Consider the following 12,678-nt stretch of genomic DNA (forward strand, 5'->3'; position numbering starts at 1 on the left):
GGTTAGAAAGGGGGCACTGGATCCCCAGGAGCTGGATCTATGGGCATCCACACATGGGTGGTAGGTACCGGACCCTGGTTCTCTTTTGAGCAGCAAGTGCTCTTAACCTCTAAGCTATCTCTCCAGTCCCATAGGTGCACTTTAAAAACAATACCTAGTAATTTTAGTTGCAATGGCTATTTTCTTTAAAAACTTTATTTCCTGTGGATACTATGAGGGAAGATAGCTGGAGGCTGGATGGGGCTGTGACCCCATGGATTCCACCAGTGGGGCCATACTTTTACTTACCTAGCCTTCATTTCTCCATGGGGGGCAATGACATCTACTATATGCAACCTGGTGTTGCGAAACCTCTTAATAGGTACAAAGTCACAGTAATAACAATTGTATCTGTCTTTTATTATGTGCTCTGGGCAAAGGGTTTTGCACCTGTTATCTCTCCATTGAACTTGGAAAGACTGACAGCTTGCCCAAGGCTACATGGACAGAAAAATAACAAGGTCCAGATTTGAACCCAAGCTAAGTCCAAGGACTGCCCAGCACTGATTGCCCCCAAAGGATCTCACAGATTTACGAGGGGATGTGCCCACAGTCGTACATGGTAATGGCCCTTCTCCAAATGCAGTCCCGTGTGGAAAGTACTTCAAGCCATGAACCCCAAAGCTTTGCCATTCTTGTCTCACCTCCTTCTGATGAGGGCCTCTTCCTTCCCTTCTACTTCAAGAAGTAAGGTGCACAGGAAGGCAACACTGTTGTTGCAAGATTCATTTATTTTAATAAAAGTTAAATGTCTTCAGCACGATTTCCATCCACAAACCATCAATATTTCAGGACTATTGCTCAGCCCAGGGTGGCAGAGATGGCCCCCTCCATGCCTGAACGGCAGCTTCCAGTTAAAAGTTCACCACAGAAAATTTGATGCCTAATAAATTGGAGCCTTCCCTGCTTTAAATCATTTTTAAACCACGATTGCTGCACAAAATATAATTATTACAAACTGGTCATTTGTAACAGAGAAATCTCATTAAAACGATTCCATGCTGGAAAGGCAAGTGGGAGGGGGAGAGCGAGGAGGAGGCGGCGGCAGTCTGGGGAAGAGGGGGGACTGGAGGAGTGGGAGGCTGTGGAAAGGTGGGAGAGGGCTGGGGGGTGCTCTTAATTACAGATTGATTATTTCTGGTGATTGAGCATGGAATATAATCAACCAGGCTCGAGCAGAATTGGGGACGGGCAGAGGGGCGAAGACTTGCAGCTCTGGGTTGTTTTCTGTTCAGCGACTAGCTGAGGAGCAGTCTGGACTGGGCACAGGTCTGCCTCTCTCCATTGCCCCGCTCAGATTTCTGGCAGGTCCCTGTCCGGGGGAGGTGACTGTTATTGATCAGGGGCTGAGGAGCTGCCCCTGGTCCTGCTTATTCCCCAGCAGAGGACATTACATTGTTGCTAAAAGTGCTGGGTTCCTTAACAGGGAGGTAGAAGGCAGAGGGGTTCCAGTCTTACCTTTCATCCTCTTCAGCTGGGACCTTGGGGTTGTTCCGCCCAAAGTACACAAGCTTAGGTTTTCTGATGATCGAAATGAGCTGAGTTGTGAGTATATGCATGCACGCACGTTTGCACACACACACACAGTTTGTAGACAGTGGGACCCTCACCAAATATAAAGCATCATATATCATGCCCTCTCGTACAGAACTAGCTCTGAGAAAACTGCAGGATTAAAAGTCCCTGACAGAGTAAAACGTGCAGGAAGCAGCTGCAGTCGCACATGTGACTCCTCTTCCAGGGCTGATGTTTTAACACAAGGCATATTTCTCTCCTTGGGGAGTGTCAGGTCCTGTGGTGGGGTGGAGTCCTTCTTCCAGGTAAGAGAGGGAGGCTGCTGAGCCTCCAGAGAGCAATCTGTGCTGGGTGTCTGGCCCCTGCTGAAGAGCAAAGGGTTCTGGGCGTGCACGCAAAGTAAGCCAACAACATCCTGGGTTTGTCGATTTGTCCTTTTCAGCATCAGGGATGGAGCCCAGGGCCTCACACAAGCTGGACAGGTGTCTCACTACTGAGCAATCCTCACATCCCATATCAGAGTGTGCACTCTCTTCTGTTGCCCATTGCAGAACTTCAAGCAAGCACCAAGTATGTGGTCCAGGACCATCCTTCTTCATGGGAATTATGGAGGAAATCTGCCTGCAAAGGTACTAAGCTTGCCTGGACATGGTGGTGCACGCCTTTAATCCCTATACACAGGAGACAGAGTCAGGCAGATCTTTGAGTTCCAGGTCAGCCAGGCCAACAAAGTGAGACCCTGTCTCATAAAAAACCAAATTCCAGGCCTGTGTCTGTAAGTACCAAGAACTCCGCTGACACCTTCTCCCGGGCTCACTTGCCCTTCCGCTTGCTTGCTTCTGCATCCCACACACCCCACACCAGAGTCCCACTCACTTTGATTCTCCTTTTTTCTCCCTTTGCTCAGCTCAGTGCACTTCTCTGAGGTTCAGGCTCCCTGCTGGCTCTGAGGAATACCTCCTGGGAAGAGCTCCTGGCCTTCAGGGCAGTGCTGAAAACCAGTTAATATGGGTGGCCTTGGTCTTGCTTGAAAAATTCTTGGGAACTGGGGAAGGCTGTCCCCAAGGGCATCTACCTCTGCAGTTTCAGGTCCAGGCTCAGACTGTCAGTCAAGCAACAGGATAAGTACAGACAACATAGAGGTTTCCTGAAGGCAAGGACACAGTTCCCTTGATTTTCTCGTTTCTGCCCTACACACAGCAAAACCAACTTTGAGGAGACAAAGGTCTACGTGCAGACACCCTCAAACCAGCCACTGCACCACACACTGGGCTTGGGAACCATCATTTCTAACTGAGGCTTGAGTAGGTCATACACTCTCTCTGAGGCTCGGCTTCCTCTTCCATAGCTTGGATATGACAAGAGCTGTTTGGTTTATTTCTAGAAGACACTTACATGATGGGACCATCAGAATTACAGCATCATGCCCCTTAGTCGTGATGGCCCTGAGCCATGCTTGGGGGAGAGGACACCTTCTTTGTTAGTGCTCTTCTGACTTCTCCAGTCTTCCCCTTACAGACAAGAGGATGTACTCAGGCTGTGCCTATAGTCAGCCTTCATCCCAGATTTGAAGCATCTCTGTGATTGGCTAGCCAGCTAGGCCCCCTGCAGGTTGGGCTAGTTCAGGGTGGGTGCCGTGGGTGGGTGGACACCCGGAACCCACAGAGGAGACACCTGCGTACATGCTCACAAGATTGTGGGTGGCTGGGAAGAGCCACCCACCTCTCTCCTCCCAAATAGCTGTGCAGCAGTGGGGGGCAGTGGGGACAGGCCAGTCATGTGGCTGGAGGTAGGAGCGCCTGAGGGTTGCCAGGGAAACCATGGCTGCGGGAGCCCCCAGCCATTCGCCTCTTTGCCATGGAGACAGTGAGCTGTAGGCAGCAAGGGTAACAGAACAGGTGGCCCCCACCATGGGCTCCAGGAAACCACAGAGCAGCCTCGGCCTTTTACTAGGGGAGGGAACAGTCTTGGGATCAATTTTCCGATTACAAAACCATGTTCAAATGTCAATTTCTTCCCTCCTGCTTGGGAGTTTTTCCCTCCATTTCACCAATCCATTCCCCTCCTCTCTTGTTTCCAGACTTGCATTTCATGTCAGCACAACACTGGTCTTTGAAGAATGAAAGTTGGCAGCAGTCGAGGACCTGCTATGACCTCACAGTGTCTGGCATTTTCAGAAAAGATGTCTTCTAGATTGAAGGAGGGAGGCTTAGGGTGAGAGGGCTAGAAACAGGAGCCGGGGTGTCTAGATGCAAAATGGGCATGCTGCCCAGTGGGGCATCCGGGCACTCCTGGTTCAACCCCTGGCTCATTACATCTGACCATCAACATAAGCCAACCAGCGGTTTCCTGAAAACTCCTCAAACTTCTCCCATGACCGGCTCCTTGACTTCCAACCCCTCCTCAGGTACAGGGAAGGGAATGGTTTTAAAAAATGACTGACATGGGCTTGCCGGTGCAGGGCCGTTCCCCCACAGTTTCACGGAGCTCTGAACATACCGCTGCTAGCCTTCTCCATAGCTCAAGCTCTGGACACCCAGTTTCGTGAAATGGGGAGACCCTCAGGCTGCTCAGAATGCCTGCCAGGGCTGCAGCTTATGGAACAGCCCCTTCTCACCCCCTCCTTCATGCCCTTGACCCTGACCTCACACTTACTTTCCAGGCTCTATGACAAAGCTAATGCATAAAGCATAAATGTTGGAAGTTATTTCTTTTTGTTGTTGTTGTTGACTTGAAAGTGGAAGAGAGACTGAAGTGAGGAGGAAGGCGTCTAAAAGGAGATGGACCTAGGAATGGTGGTATGCACCTTCAGTCCCCATACTTAAGAGGAAGAGGCTGGTGGATTTCTGTGAGCTCAAGGTCAGTCTGCTCTACATAGTGAGTTCCAGGTCAACCAGGCTACATAGAGATATCTTGTCCCAATATGCATACATATATGTATATATATGTATGTATACACATATATATATTATATATGTATACACATATATATTATATATGTATATATATATAGAGAGAGAGAGGAGTTGAGAATGAGAGAGAGAAGAGAGATAAAATGCTGTGCATTTTTTTCTCATGGGTAACTCTAAAGTTAACTCTATATATGTCGTGTGTGTGTGTGTGCGTGTGTGTGTGTGTGTGTGTGTGTGTGAAAGCAGAAAAGGGAAAAGAAACCATCAAGGTTGAATATAGAGATGGGAGAAAGTGATGGGGAGGGGCAACTATGAATAAATGTATGTATATATATGCATGTCATAACACAACACAATATTTTATAGGCTGGCTAGAAAAAGAATGGCAAAACCAAAGAGTCCTTGGCTAGTCCACCAGATAAGCAGAGGACTAAGAGAACCACAGAACCTCAGGTCCGTAGGATCCAGTCTCAGCTACTACCATGATCACTCACGTCCCCTCTGCCAGTGAGTGGCCCCACACCCGATTGCTTCCCACTGACACTCTGGGTTCCAGGTTGTCATCTAGCACAACCTCCCCACTCACTGGGCCATCTGTCCATCTGCCCTGTTGTCTGTCTTGTCTCCTGCTTGTCGAATGTTCAAGCCCTGGGCTGTGACAATCATATCTGATCATTAATAATGCAATAATGGAATAGTGACTGGAGAGACACTTGGCTAATCAGCTAGCACAGGCTCATTAGTGGCACAGAACAATCACAGCGATGTAATAACAGATCCCAGGAAATTTCAATTAAACCTGGAACTTTGTTAGGGTTTCATTTCATTTTCGGCACGGTGCAGGACAGCGTAATTGCAATCAGCTAAAGCCACTACAAATCTCTTCCAAAAGAGCCCCTTCCCCTGGGTGTGCACGGGAATCAGGCCTCGCTCTTCCTTCGCCTGCCCATCTGAATCCCAAGCTGGTTAATGAACTCCTTCTCTGCCCCGAGGAATATTCCACCTGAATGCCTGGCTTCCCTAGGCTCAGGATCACCCTGGCTTCTGGCTGCATGGTAGTTGATGCTATGAATCTGCGCTTTCTAGAAGTTTGGGAGTGCTAGCTAACTGTGTTAACTGCTTTATAGGAATTATTACATTTGAACCTCACTGCGGCATATTGAGATTCTGATTCATGGCATCAGTTTATGTGATTCATCCAGTATCAAAGAAGGTACAAAACTGCTTTAGGTTATACATAACTACTATTACTGTTGTAGGCAGAACACAGAACCAGACCTGTTTAAATTCAAAGCTTTTCCATCTGGCTTCTTTCCTTCCATTCTCATTATCTCATTCATTTTTTTAATTCTCTCATTCATTCATTCTTTCATTATCTCATCCTTCCCCTTTCCCTTCCCCTCTCCCTCCCGCTCCTTCTCCCTGTTCCTCTCTCCCTGGATAGAGTACTGGGTGAACCGCATAGATGCTGCAGGGAGCTGAGGAACCAGATATGTTAGGTCCTTGGCCTTCAGTCTATGGTAGACAGCTAAGGAACGTTTTAAAGGAGCCCTGGGGGTGGGGGTAAATCAGTTGGCAAAGTACTTGCTACACAACCACGAGGACCCAAGTTCGAGCCCCAGAATGCACATTTAAGAACCAGCTCTAATGGCGTGCTCTTACAATCTCAGTGCAGAGAGACTGGAGCGGGTGGGGCCCTGAGGCTCGCTGTCAGTCAGCCTAGCTTTCTGGGCAAGCTCCAGACCAATGAGAGATGCTATCTCAAAATCAAGATGACCAGCTCCTGAGGAACAACACCTGATGTTGACCTCTGACCTCCACATGTGCACACATATGCAGGTGCACCCGTGCCAACACACATAACGCAGCTAGCCCAACTCTGATCCAATACCCTTCTCAGAATCCCTGCGGATTTCCGAAACTCTTTTGGTAATGTTAAAGTCCACTGTCCCAGTACCCACTTAGAATAAGAAGTGGCTCACAGGTTCAATGCATAGACTTCCTGGCTGACCCTGGCTTGAGATTTATGTCACTCATGGTAACGAATGAACCTGTCTCAATGTCAGTTTCTTATCTCCAAGCCAGGGAAAGATTGTGTGGGGTCAAAGTGTTTAGCAGAGTATAGAAGAAAGTTCCAAAAGCATGTCCTATAGATGTTTGGGTTTTCAGTAAAAATTCTAAGATTGAGACAGACCTTGATTCAAACACGGAATCTGTACCTACCGTATGTGGAGCCTCATATTCTCACTGAGAGGAGGGTGATAATTGTGGCCACTCAGGCAAGGATTCCAAAGTGCGGTCCCTAACGCTCACGTTCATCTGCGTCTGAGCTACGGGACCATACACCCAGTTAGCACACAAGAGCCCAGGCCCATAGTGTGCCCACTTCCGATGACTCTGCCCAGTTCAGAGTGGCTCCTATGTTTTGGTGACCACTCTTACCATCCTGAGTCCAACGTCTCTGAAAGAACAGGACCCATCCCCTGATGCCAGATCAAGACTGGCCACACCCTGAGGTGTGCGCGTGATAGGGGCATGAGCAGTCTGGAGAGGTGTCAGCAGCGTCCCCAGTTGAGAAGAGAGTGGAGCGAGAGTAAGTAGTGAAGGAAGAGTGGGGAGGGGAGCAGCCTTCCTCCCCTTTTCTACCTCCTTCCTCCCAGCTTATCTGCACCTTGTGCAGTAGCTCTGTGCCGGTCTTCAAGGAGCAGTGTGGCACCGAGACCAGAGCGTCTCCTAGAAGGTGTGCATTTGAATTCTGTTTCTGCCATTTCCAAGTGAACTTGGACCTCCCGTTCCAGAGCTCATCAGAGAAGGAGGCTGTTGGGAGCCGAAGCGGCTCCGGCTCTGTTCTTCCTGCCTTCCTTCGCCTTGTATCCACAAGCAGACTCTCAGAAACTGTGAAATCCTTCTTCTCCCTGCCACCTCTGTCCACCCCCCTGCTTCTCAAGTTGGGACACCCTCACCATCGCCTGCGCCCAACAGAGCCGTGTAGAAGAGCATAGCTTCGGGTACCACAAACATCCAGCCATAACAGCGCCTCCTTGGGTTCCTGCTAGAGCACCTGTGATAGGTCCCTCCCTCCATGATTAGGCAAAAAGGGCATAATTCCAGTCCTAAGTAGACCCCAGTTAGAGCGAATGAGTGAAGATCTGATTCCATCCTCAGAAAAGCTCTAGAGCCCAGAAGATGCCTGCGTCCTGTCCCCCGCTAGAGCAGTACCTCCCCCGCCAGCATTTCTAGCCAGAGTCGCCTATCCTCAGTCCCCTCCACAGCGTCCTAAGCTTGATACACCTAAGAGCCTGTTTGAAGTGAAAAATCCCGCTGCAATTACCTGTAGAAGCAGGAGAGAGAGAGAGAGAGAGAGAGAGAGAGAGAGAGAGAGAGAGAGAGAGAGAGAGAGAGAGAGAGAGAGCTGTGAACAGAAAGAGGGATTTATTTATTTGTTCTCTGGGCTTTGCATTAGTTTCTAAATTGTCCTTCTGTAGATAAAGGCTTTGCTCTAGCCACTCAGCCCCAGATCGCAGCGACTGATCTGCATCCGGTAGATCAAAATAGCCCCCAAACCAGATGGAGACCGCACTAGGAGCCCGGCGCCGGTTCTGAGCGCTTGAGCGGGGGTTTAAATAGAGTTGCGAAGCTTTCTTGGGATTTTTCTGGGGCAAGGTGGGTGGGTACAACGGAGATTTCCAGGAACAGATACAAACTGGAGGGAGGAAGGAGGCAGGGAAGGAACTAGAGCTTGCTCTTGGCTCTCCACGGAGACTTTATACTTCTTATTCCCAGCCTGAGAGGGAGTCGCAGTGTCAGAGTGTGCAGTGCCCCAGCAGGGGCATGGGGGAGGGGGGGGTTGGAGATTAAAGTTTCCATTGGGGAGAATGTGTTTCCTAGTGAGAACTCGGGCTGGAGCAAGTGTAGGCAGTGCTGTGCAGCCAGACTCTGGTGAAATCGTTGGTTTTGGGGAACCCCAACTTCTGGGTCTGTAAATGGGGCTCATGCTATTTTATTCTCAGTTTGTATGACTGAGCTAAAGAACAGGAAGACGTGTGCATGGCATAGGATAGGGATTTAGTTAGAGGCCCCACACTGGCTTTGAAGCCAGGGCCTTGTACCTGCTAGGCAAGCACTCGGCCACTGAGTTATATCCCTAGCTCTCTACAGTCTTGACACAAATGTCAATCTCCTGACTATCCAGACCCTTCTGTCCCTATCCCTGGACTGGAGTGGCTTCAAGCTGACAAAAGGCAGGTCCTCTAGGGAGATGGATGTGTCTATTTTGCCCACATCTGCATCCATAGGGCCAACAGGATGCCTTGCTTGCACTTAGCAATCAACTCCTGATTGGAGGATGAATGAATGAATGATGCCATCCGCCCTCCCTGTGCCTGGAGGAGAGGGACATTGTGAGCATTATCTCTGACTCTATAGCTCCTGGCAACAGCTTTGGAACACGGAAGAAGCCTGTTTGGTTGCTTTGGTAGAACTTTGGGGAAATAAAAAGCCTAATCCCCATCCGATAGCTCTCTCAGCCCCAGACTTGTCTGTCTCTGGCTTAGGCTTCACTCAGAAAAGAGCCCCAGGCAGCCCGGCCTGTCTCGGGCAGTTTCCTCTCAGTTCATCTGCTCTCTCATCATGAAACCACAGGCCCTGCATGGTTCAGGGTGCCTACTACACACAGTGCAGCCTGGAGGTGGGAGAGCTCTCCTTCCACCTGTGAGTCTTTTCTTGTCAGGTACCATTGTCCCCTGGCCTCTGATGGGCCCATGTTGACCCCTCAAATTCCCTTGGTCTTCATGAAGGCATAGTCGGCCTCCAGACCCTTTCCTTCCTAGATGCCCTTCTATCGTCTATGTAAGAGTTCACATTTCAGGTGAGCTAGGGACAATGGGAGGGAAGGCAGAGAACTCACAAGGAGGCAGTGTCATGTGACGAGTGGGGACCAAGAGAACCGTTGCTTTCTTTTTCCTCTTCTTTCCCCCCTTCTCTTCTCCCATCTGCCATTGCCATCACACATTATCCGCCACAAGCGTTGCTCCTCGTCTGGGGTTGCCAGGACTAACCTGTGCAGGTGTTCTCTTCCCTAGGCCAGCTGCCTGATGGGGCAGAGAAAAAGGAAATGGAGAACCAACGGGCCCAAGAGCTGCAAACCTCATTTCTACTTTGTACTTCAGAGACCAAATCATCTGAAATTTCTCCAATTAGTCACTTGAAAACCAAGAGCAAAGACTTGGGGGAAAACCACAAGGTGACCTCGAACTCAGAAATAGTTTCCATAATCCAAGCCTCACTGCCCAACTGGGGACTTTCTGCTTCAGGTGGGCATAGTCTTCAGAAGTCTGGCCTTGTGTGGCCAGTACAGGGCCCGGCAGGTGTCTGTCTGATGGGAGAGCTGGTGGGGCGGTGGTGGGGAGGCTGTATGGGAGCGGGTGCTGTATCCTGTTGGTCATGACATAGTTGCTGGTCCTAAATGTGGTTGCGACAGCCATGCAACGGTGACTCTAGTGTGGCCTGCCTGCATTTTGCCCTTCCCACTCACCTAGCCCTGACCCAACACACGTGCAGTGGGCTGCACCCCCTGTAGCGGGCTGTCCTCCAGGTCCTGGCCTGGCCTGCAATGCACATGTTTATCCTCTAGCCAGTCCCCTGGGGCAACCAGACTTAATGAACTGCCGAGTTGCCCAGGCAGCCTTTGATCCTAACAGTTCAGCAGAGGAAATCAATACCATTAACAGCGAAAATCTGGGTTGTGATGTGAAGACCGAGGACAGGCCTTTGGCCCATGTGACTGCCACCTGCTGCTGCTGGCACCGAGAGGGCATGGCGGGACTCTATGCCTGTCTCCAGGGGCTGAACCCCAATCCTGGAGCTGAGAAAAGTGATCAACACCTCAGGCCATTCCCAGGCCAGGATTGGGCCAAGGTTTGAGGAGCCGCGAGCAGCCTGGGCAAGCAGGAAATGCTGGAGCAGTCACCACGCGGGCAGAAGATGAACTCGTGCTTAGGATGAACTAGGGGAAGCAGTGGGCAGCAGGACAGCCAGGGTCAGGGGGAAGATCATGGGGACGGGAGCACCAGGTGGCACAGGAACCGATAAAGGTAAGCTGCTCGGTGTCGCTTGGTGTCGCCAGACAGGCCCCAAGCAGACAGGCCAGTCTAGAAGGCCAGTTCCAATGAAAGCCAGGAGATCTGAAGAATTTGGGAATGTCCTAAGGAGCAGGTTGGGGTCTACTTGGTCACCCTGTACACCCCACAATTCTGTCATGCTCCAACTCACCCCTGTGTCTGACTCATCCCCTGGAATGATGCATTCTGTCACCATCCAAGGGCACCACCCACTGCCAGGACTAGGGTAGAAACTCAGTCAATATTTACATAAGTGCCAGCTGGCCGTGTCACCCGGCACCGCGCTCTTGTCTTCAGGCTTGAGGTCTCCCTGCTCCCTTCTCAGCACTTCCCCTCCATATTGAGCAGCAGGCTGGATGCGGGCCCCTCTCCACTGGACATCCCTGTCCCGCGGTCCTGGCTAGCTTACACGGCAACAGTCCCCTCCATTCTGGAACCGTCCCACGGTTCAGACCTTCCTTCCAGGCTGGCTGCAGAACCCACGCTGAGAAGGAGGGAGACTTGACTGCCCACTCTCCATGGCCTGTGCCCTTCTCCTCTGTGCCTCACTCGTCACTTCCCCTTCGTGCTCCTAGGTTCCCTCATCTGCGGGGTGTACGCGGATCCATCTCATGCAGATCGCCGGCATCAGGCTACATTGTGGAAACAGCACTGAGGGTCCAGATACATCCAGCTGCTTCTTTTCCACTGACGTAAATGGCGCACTGCAGGAACCCCATTTCCAGGCCTGAGCTGACCCAGATGCTTTGGGGCAAACCCTCTGATGCTGGGGAGCACTTACAGAACATGACCTAGACAGAATGAAGTCACAGCAAGGAACATCACAATCACCAAGAAATATGTAAAACTTCGGAGGGTAGAGTTGGACAACTCTGCTTTGGAAAGGGCATTCTGAGAATGCAAACACCGTTGGCTAGAGGCAGCAAGGAGGTGTAAAGACAGAAGCAGAATCCCTTTGTCCTGCTAATAGCGGCAGATCCTTAGGGATGTGGGCAGCATACTTCCACCAGTCTGGGTCACAGTCCCATTTAGGAACACCTAGGAGGAGCCCCACCTGGTGCACACAGCAGACCAGCTTTCTTATCTGGCAGAGGCAAGGAAGTGCTCAGGTATAGCACACCTTACAGCCACCCCTTGAGCAGGAAGTCTGGGTCTATTGGTGATCTCCCATCTTCATCATCTCCAGCTGGGCCCCTGGTTAACAAGCAGGAAGCCCTGAGCCCTGCTGCGGAAGGACGAGGCAGGTGTTCTGATGCCTGCAGCCAGAGAGCTGTCACTGAAGGGGGCAGAGCAGGGGTCTGACGTCAGGAAATGATGCCAGCCAAGAGGATGCATGCCAGTGGGACTTAGCAGAAGCAAGTCCCAGCAGGACAACTTGCTCAGCCTTCTGAAACAAACACCCATGGCCTCCTCCCTGGATCTGGTCTAGAAAGATGATTCCTCCAGGATTTCAGCCAGCCTCCTACCCCTGACCGTCCTGAGATCCAGAGTTAAGCAATGTCCAGAGAGCAGCTTGTTTAGTACACACTCCAGGTGTCCTCATAATGCATAAGTGACCTTCATGCCCCCCTTTAGAAGGTCTTTCAGCTTCCAGACAGGGGAATGGGGGTCTTCTGATGAAGCTGTAGCCAGGGAGCCTGCTTGACAGATCTTGCAGAATCCAGAGCTTGCAGTGAAAAGGCAGAGGAGTCTAAAGATGCCAGTTCCCCCATTTCATCACCAGAATCAGAATGAATAGGGACCCCAACCCTGGGATGATGGTCCCACCAAAGCCAGAAGGATTCTGACAGCCATTCATTGCTCAACTTCATTCATGAGCCCCAGGGGCAAGAGCACATTGTTGGTGTGACCTAGAAGGCAGCCCCTCATGTCCCTAGCCTCTTCCTCGCTCCAAATGTCTCCTCCTCTGTCACGCAGGCTCCCAGGATGATATCTGGAAGGACAGTGGGTTGGAGGCTAAGATGGATTCTACATGACACTCATTTTCAGGAAATGAGATTCCCAGAGGACCGTGAGAGGCCCCTGAGAACCAAGCACTGTGACAAGACTGGGAGAGGAAACAGCTGGAGCCAGCACAGCCTTGACCAGGACTG

Source organism: Microtus pennsylvanicus, chromosome 3 (genome assembly GCF_037038515.1).
Source record: "Microtus pennsylvanicus isolate mMicPen1 chromosome 3, mMicPen1.hap1, whole genome shotgun sequence".
Classification (NCBI taxonomy): domain Eukaryota; kingdom Metazoa; phylum Chordata; class Mammalia; order Rodentia; family Cricetidae; genus Microtus; species Microtus pennsylvanicus.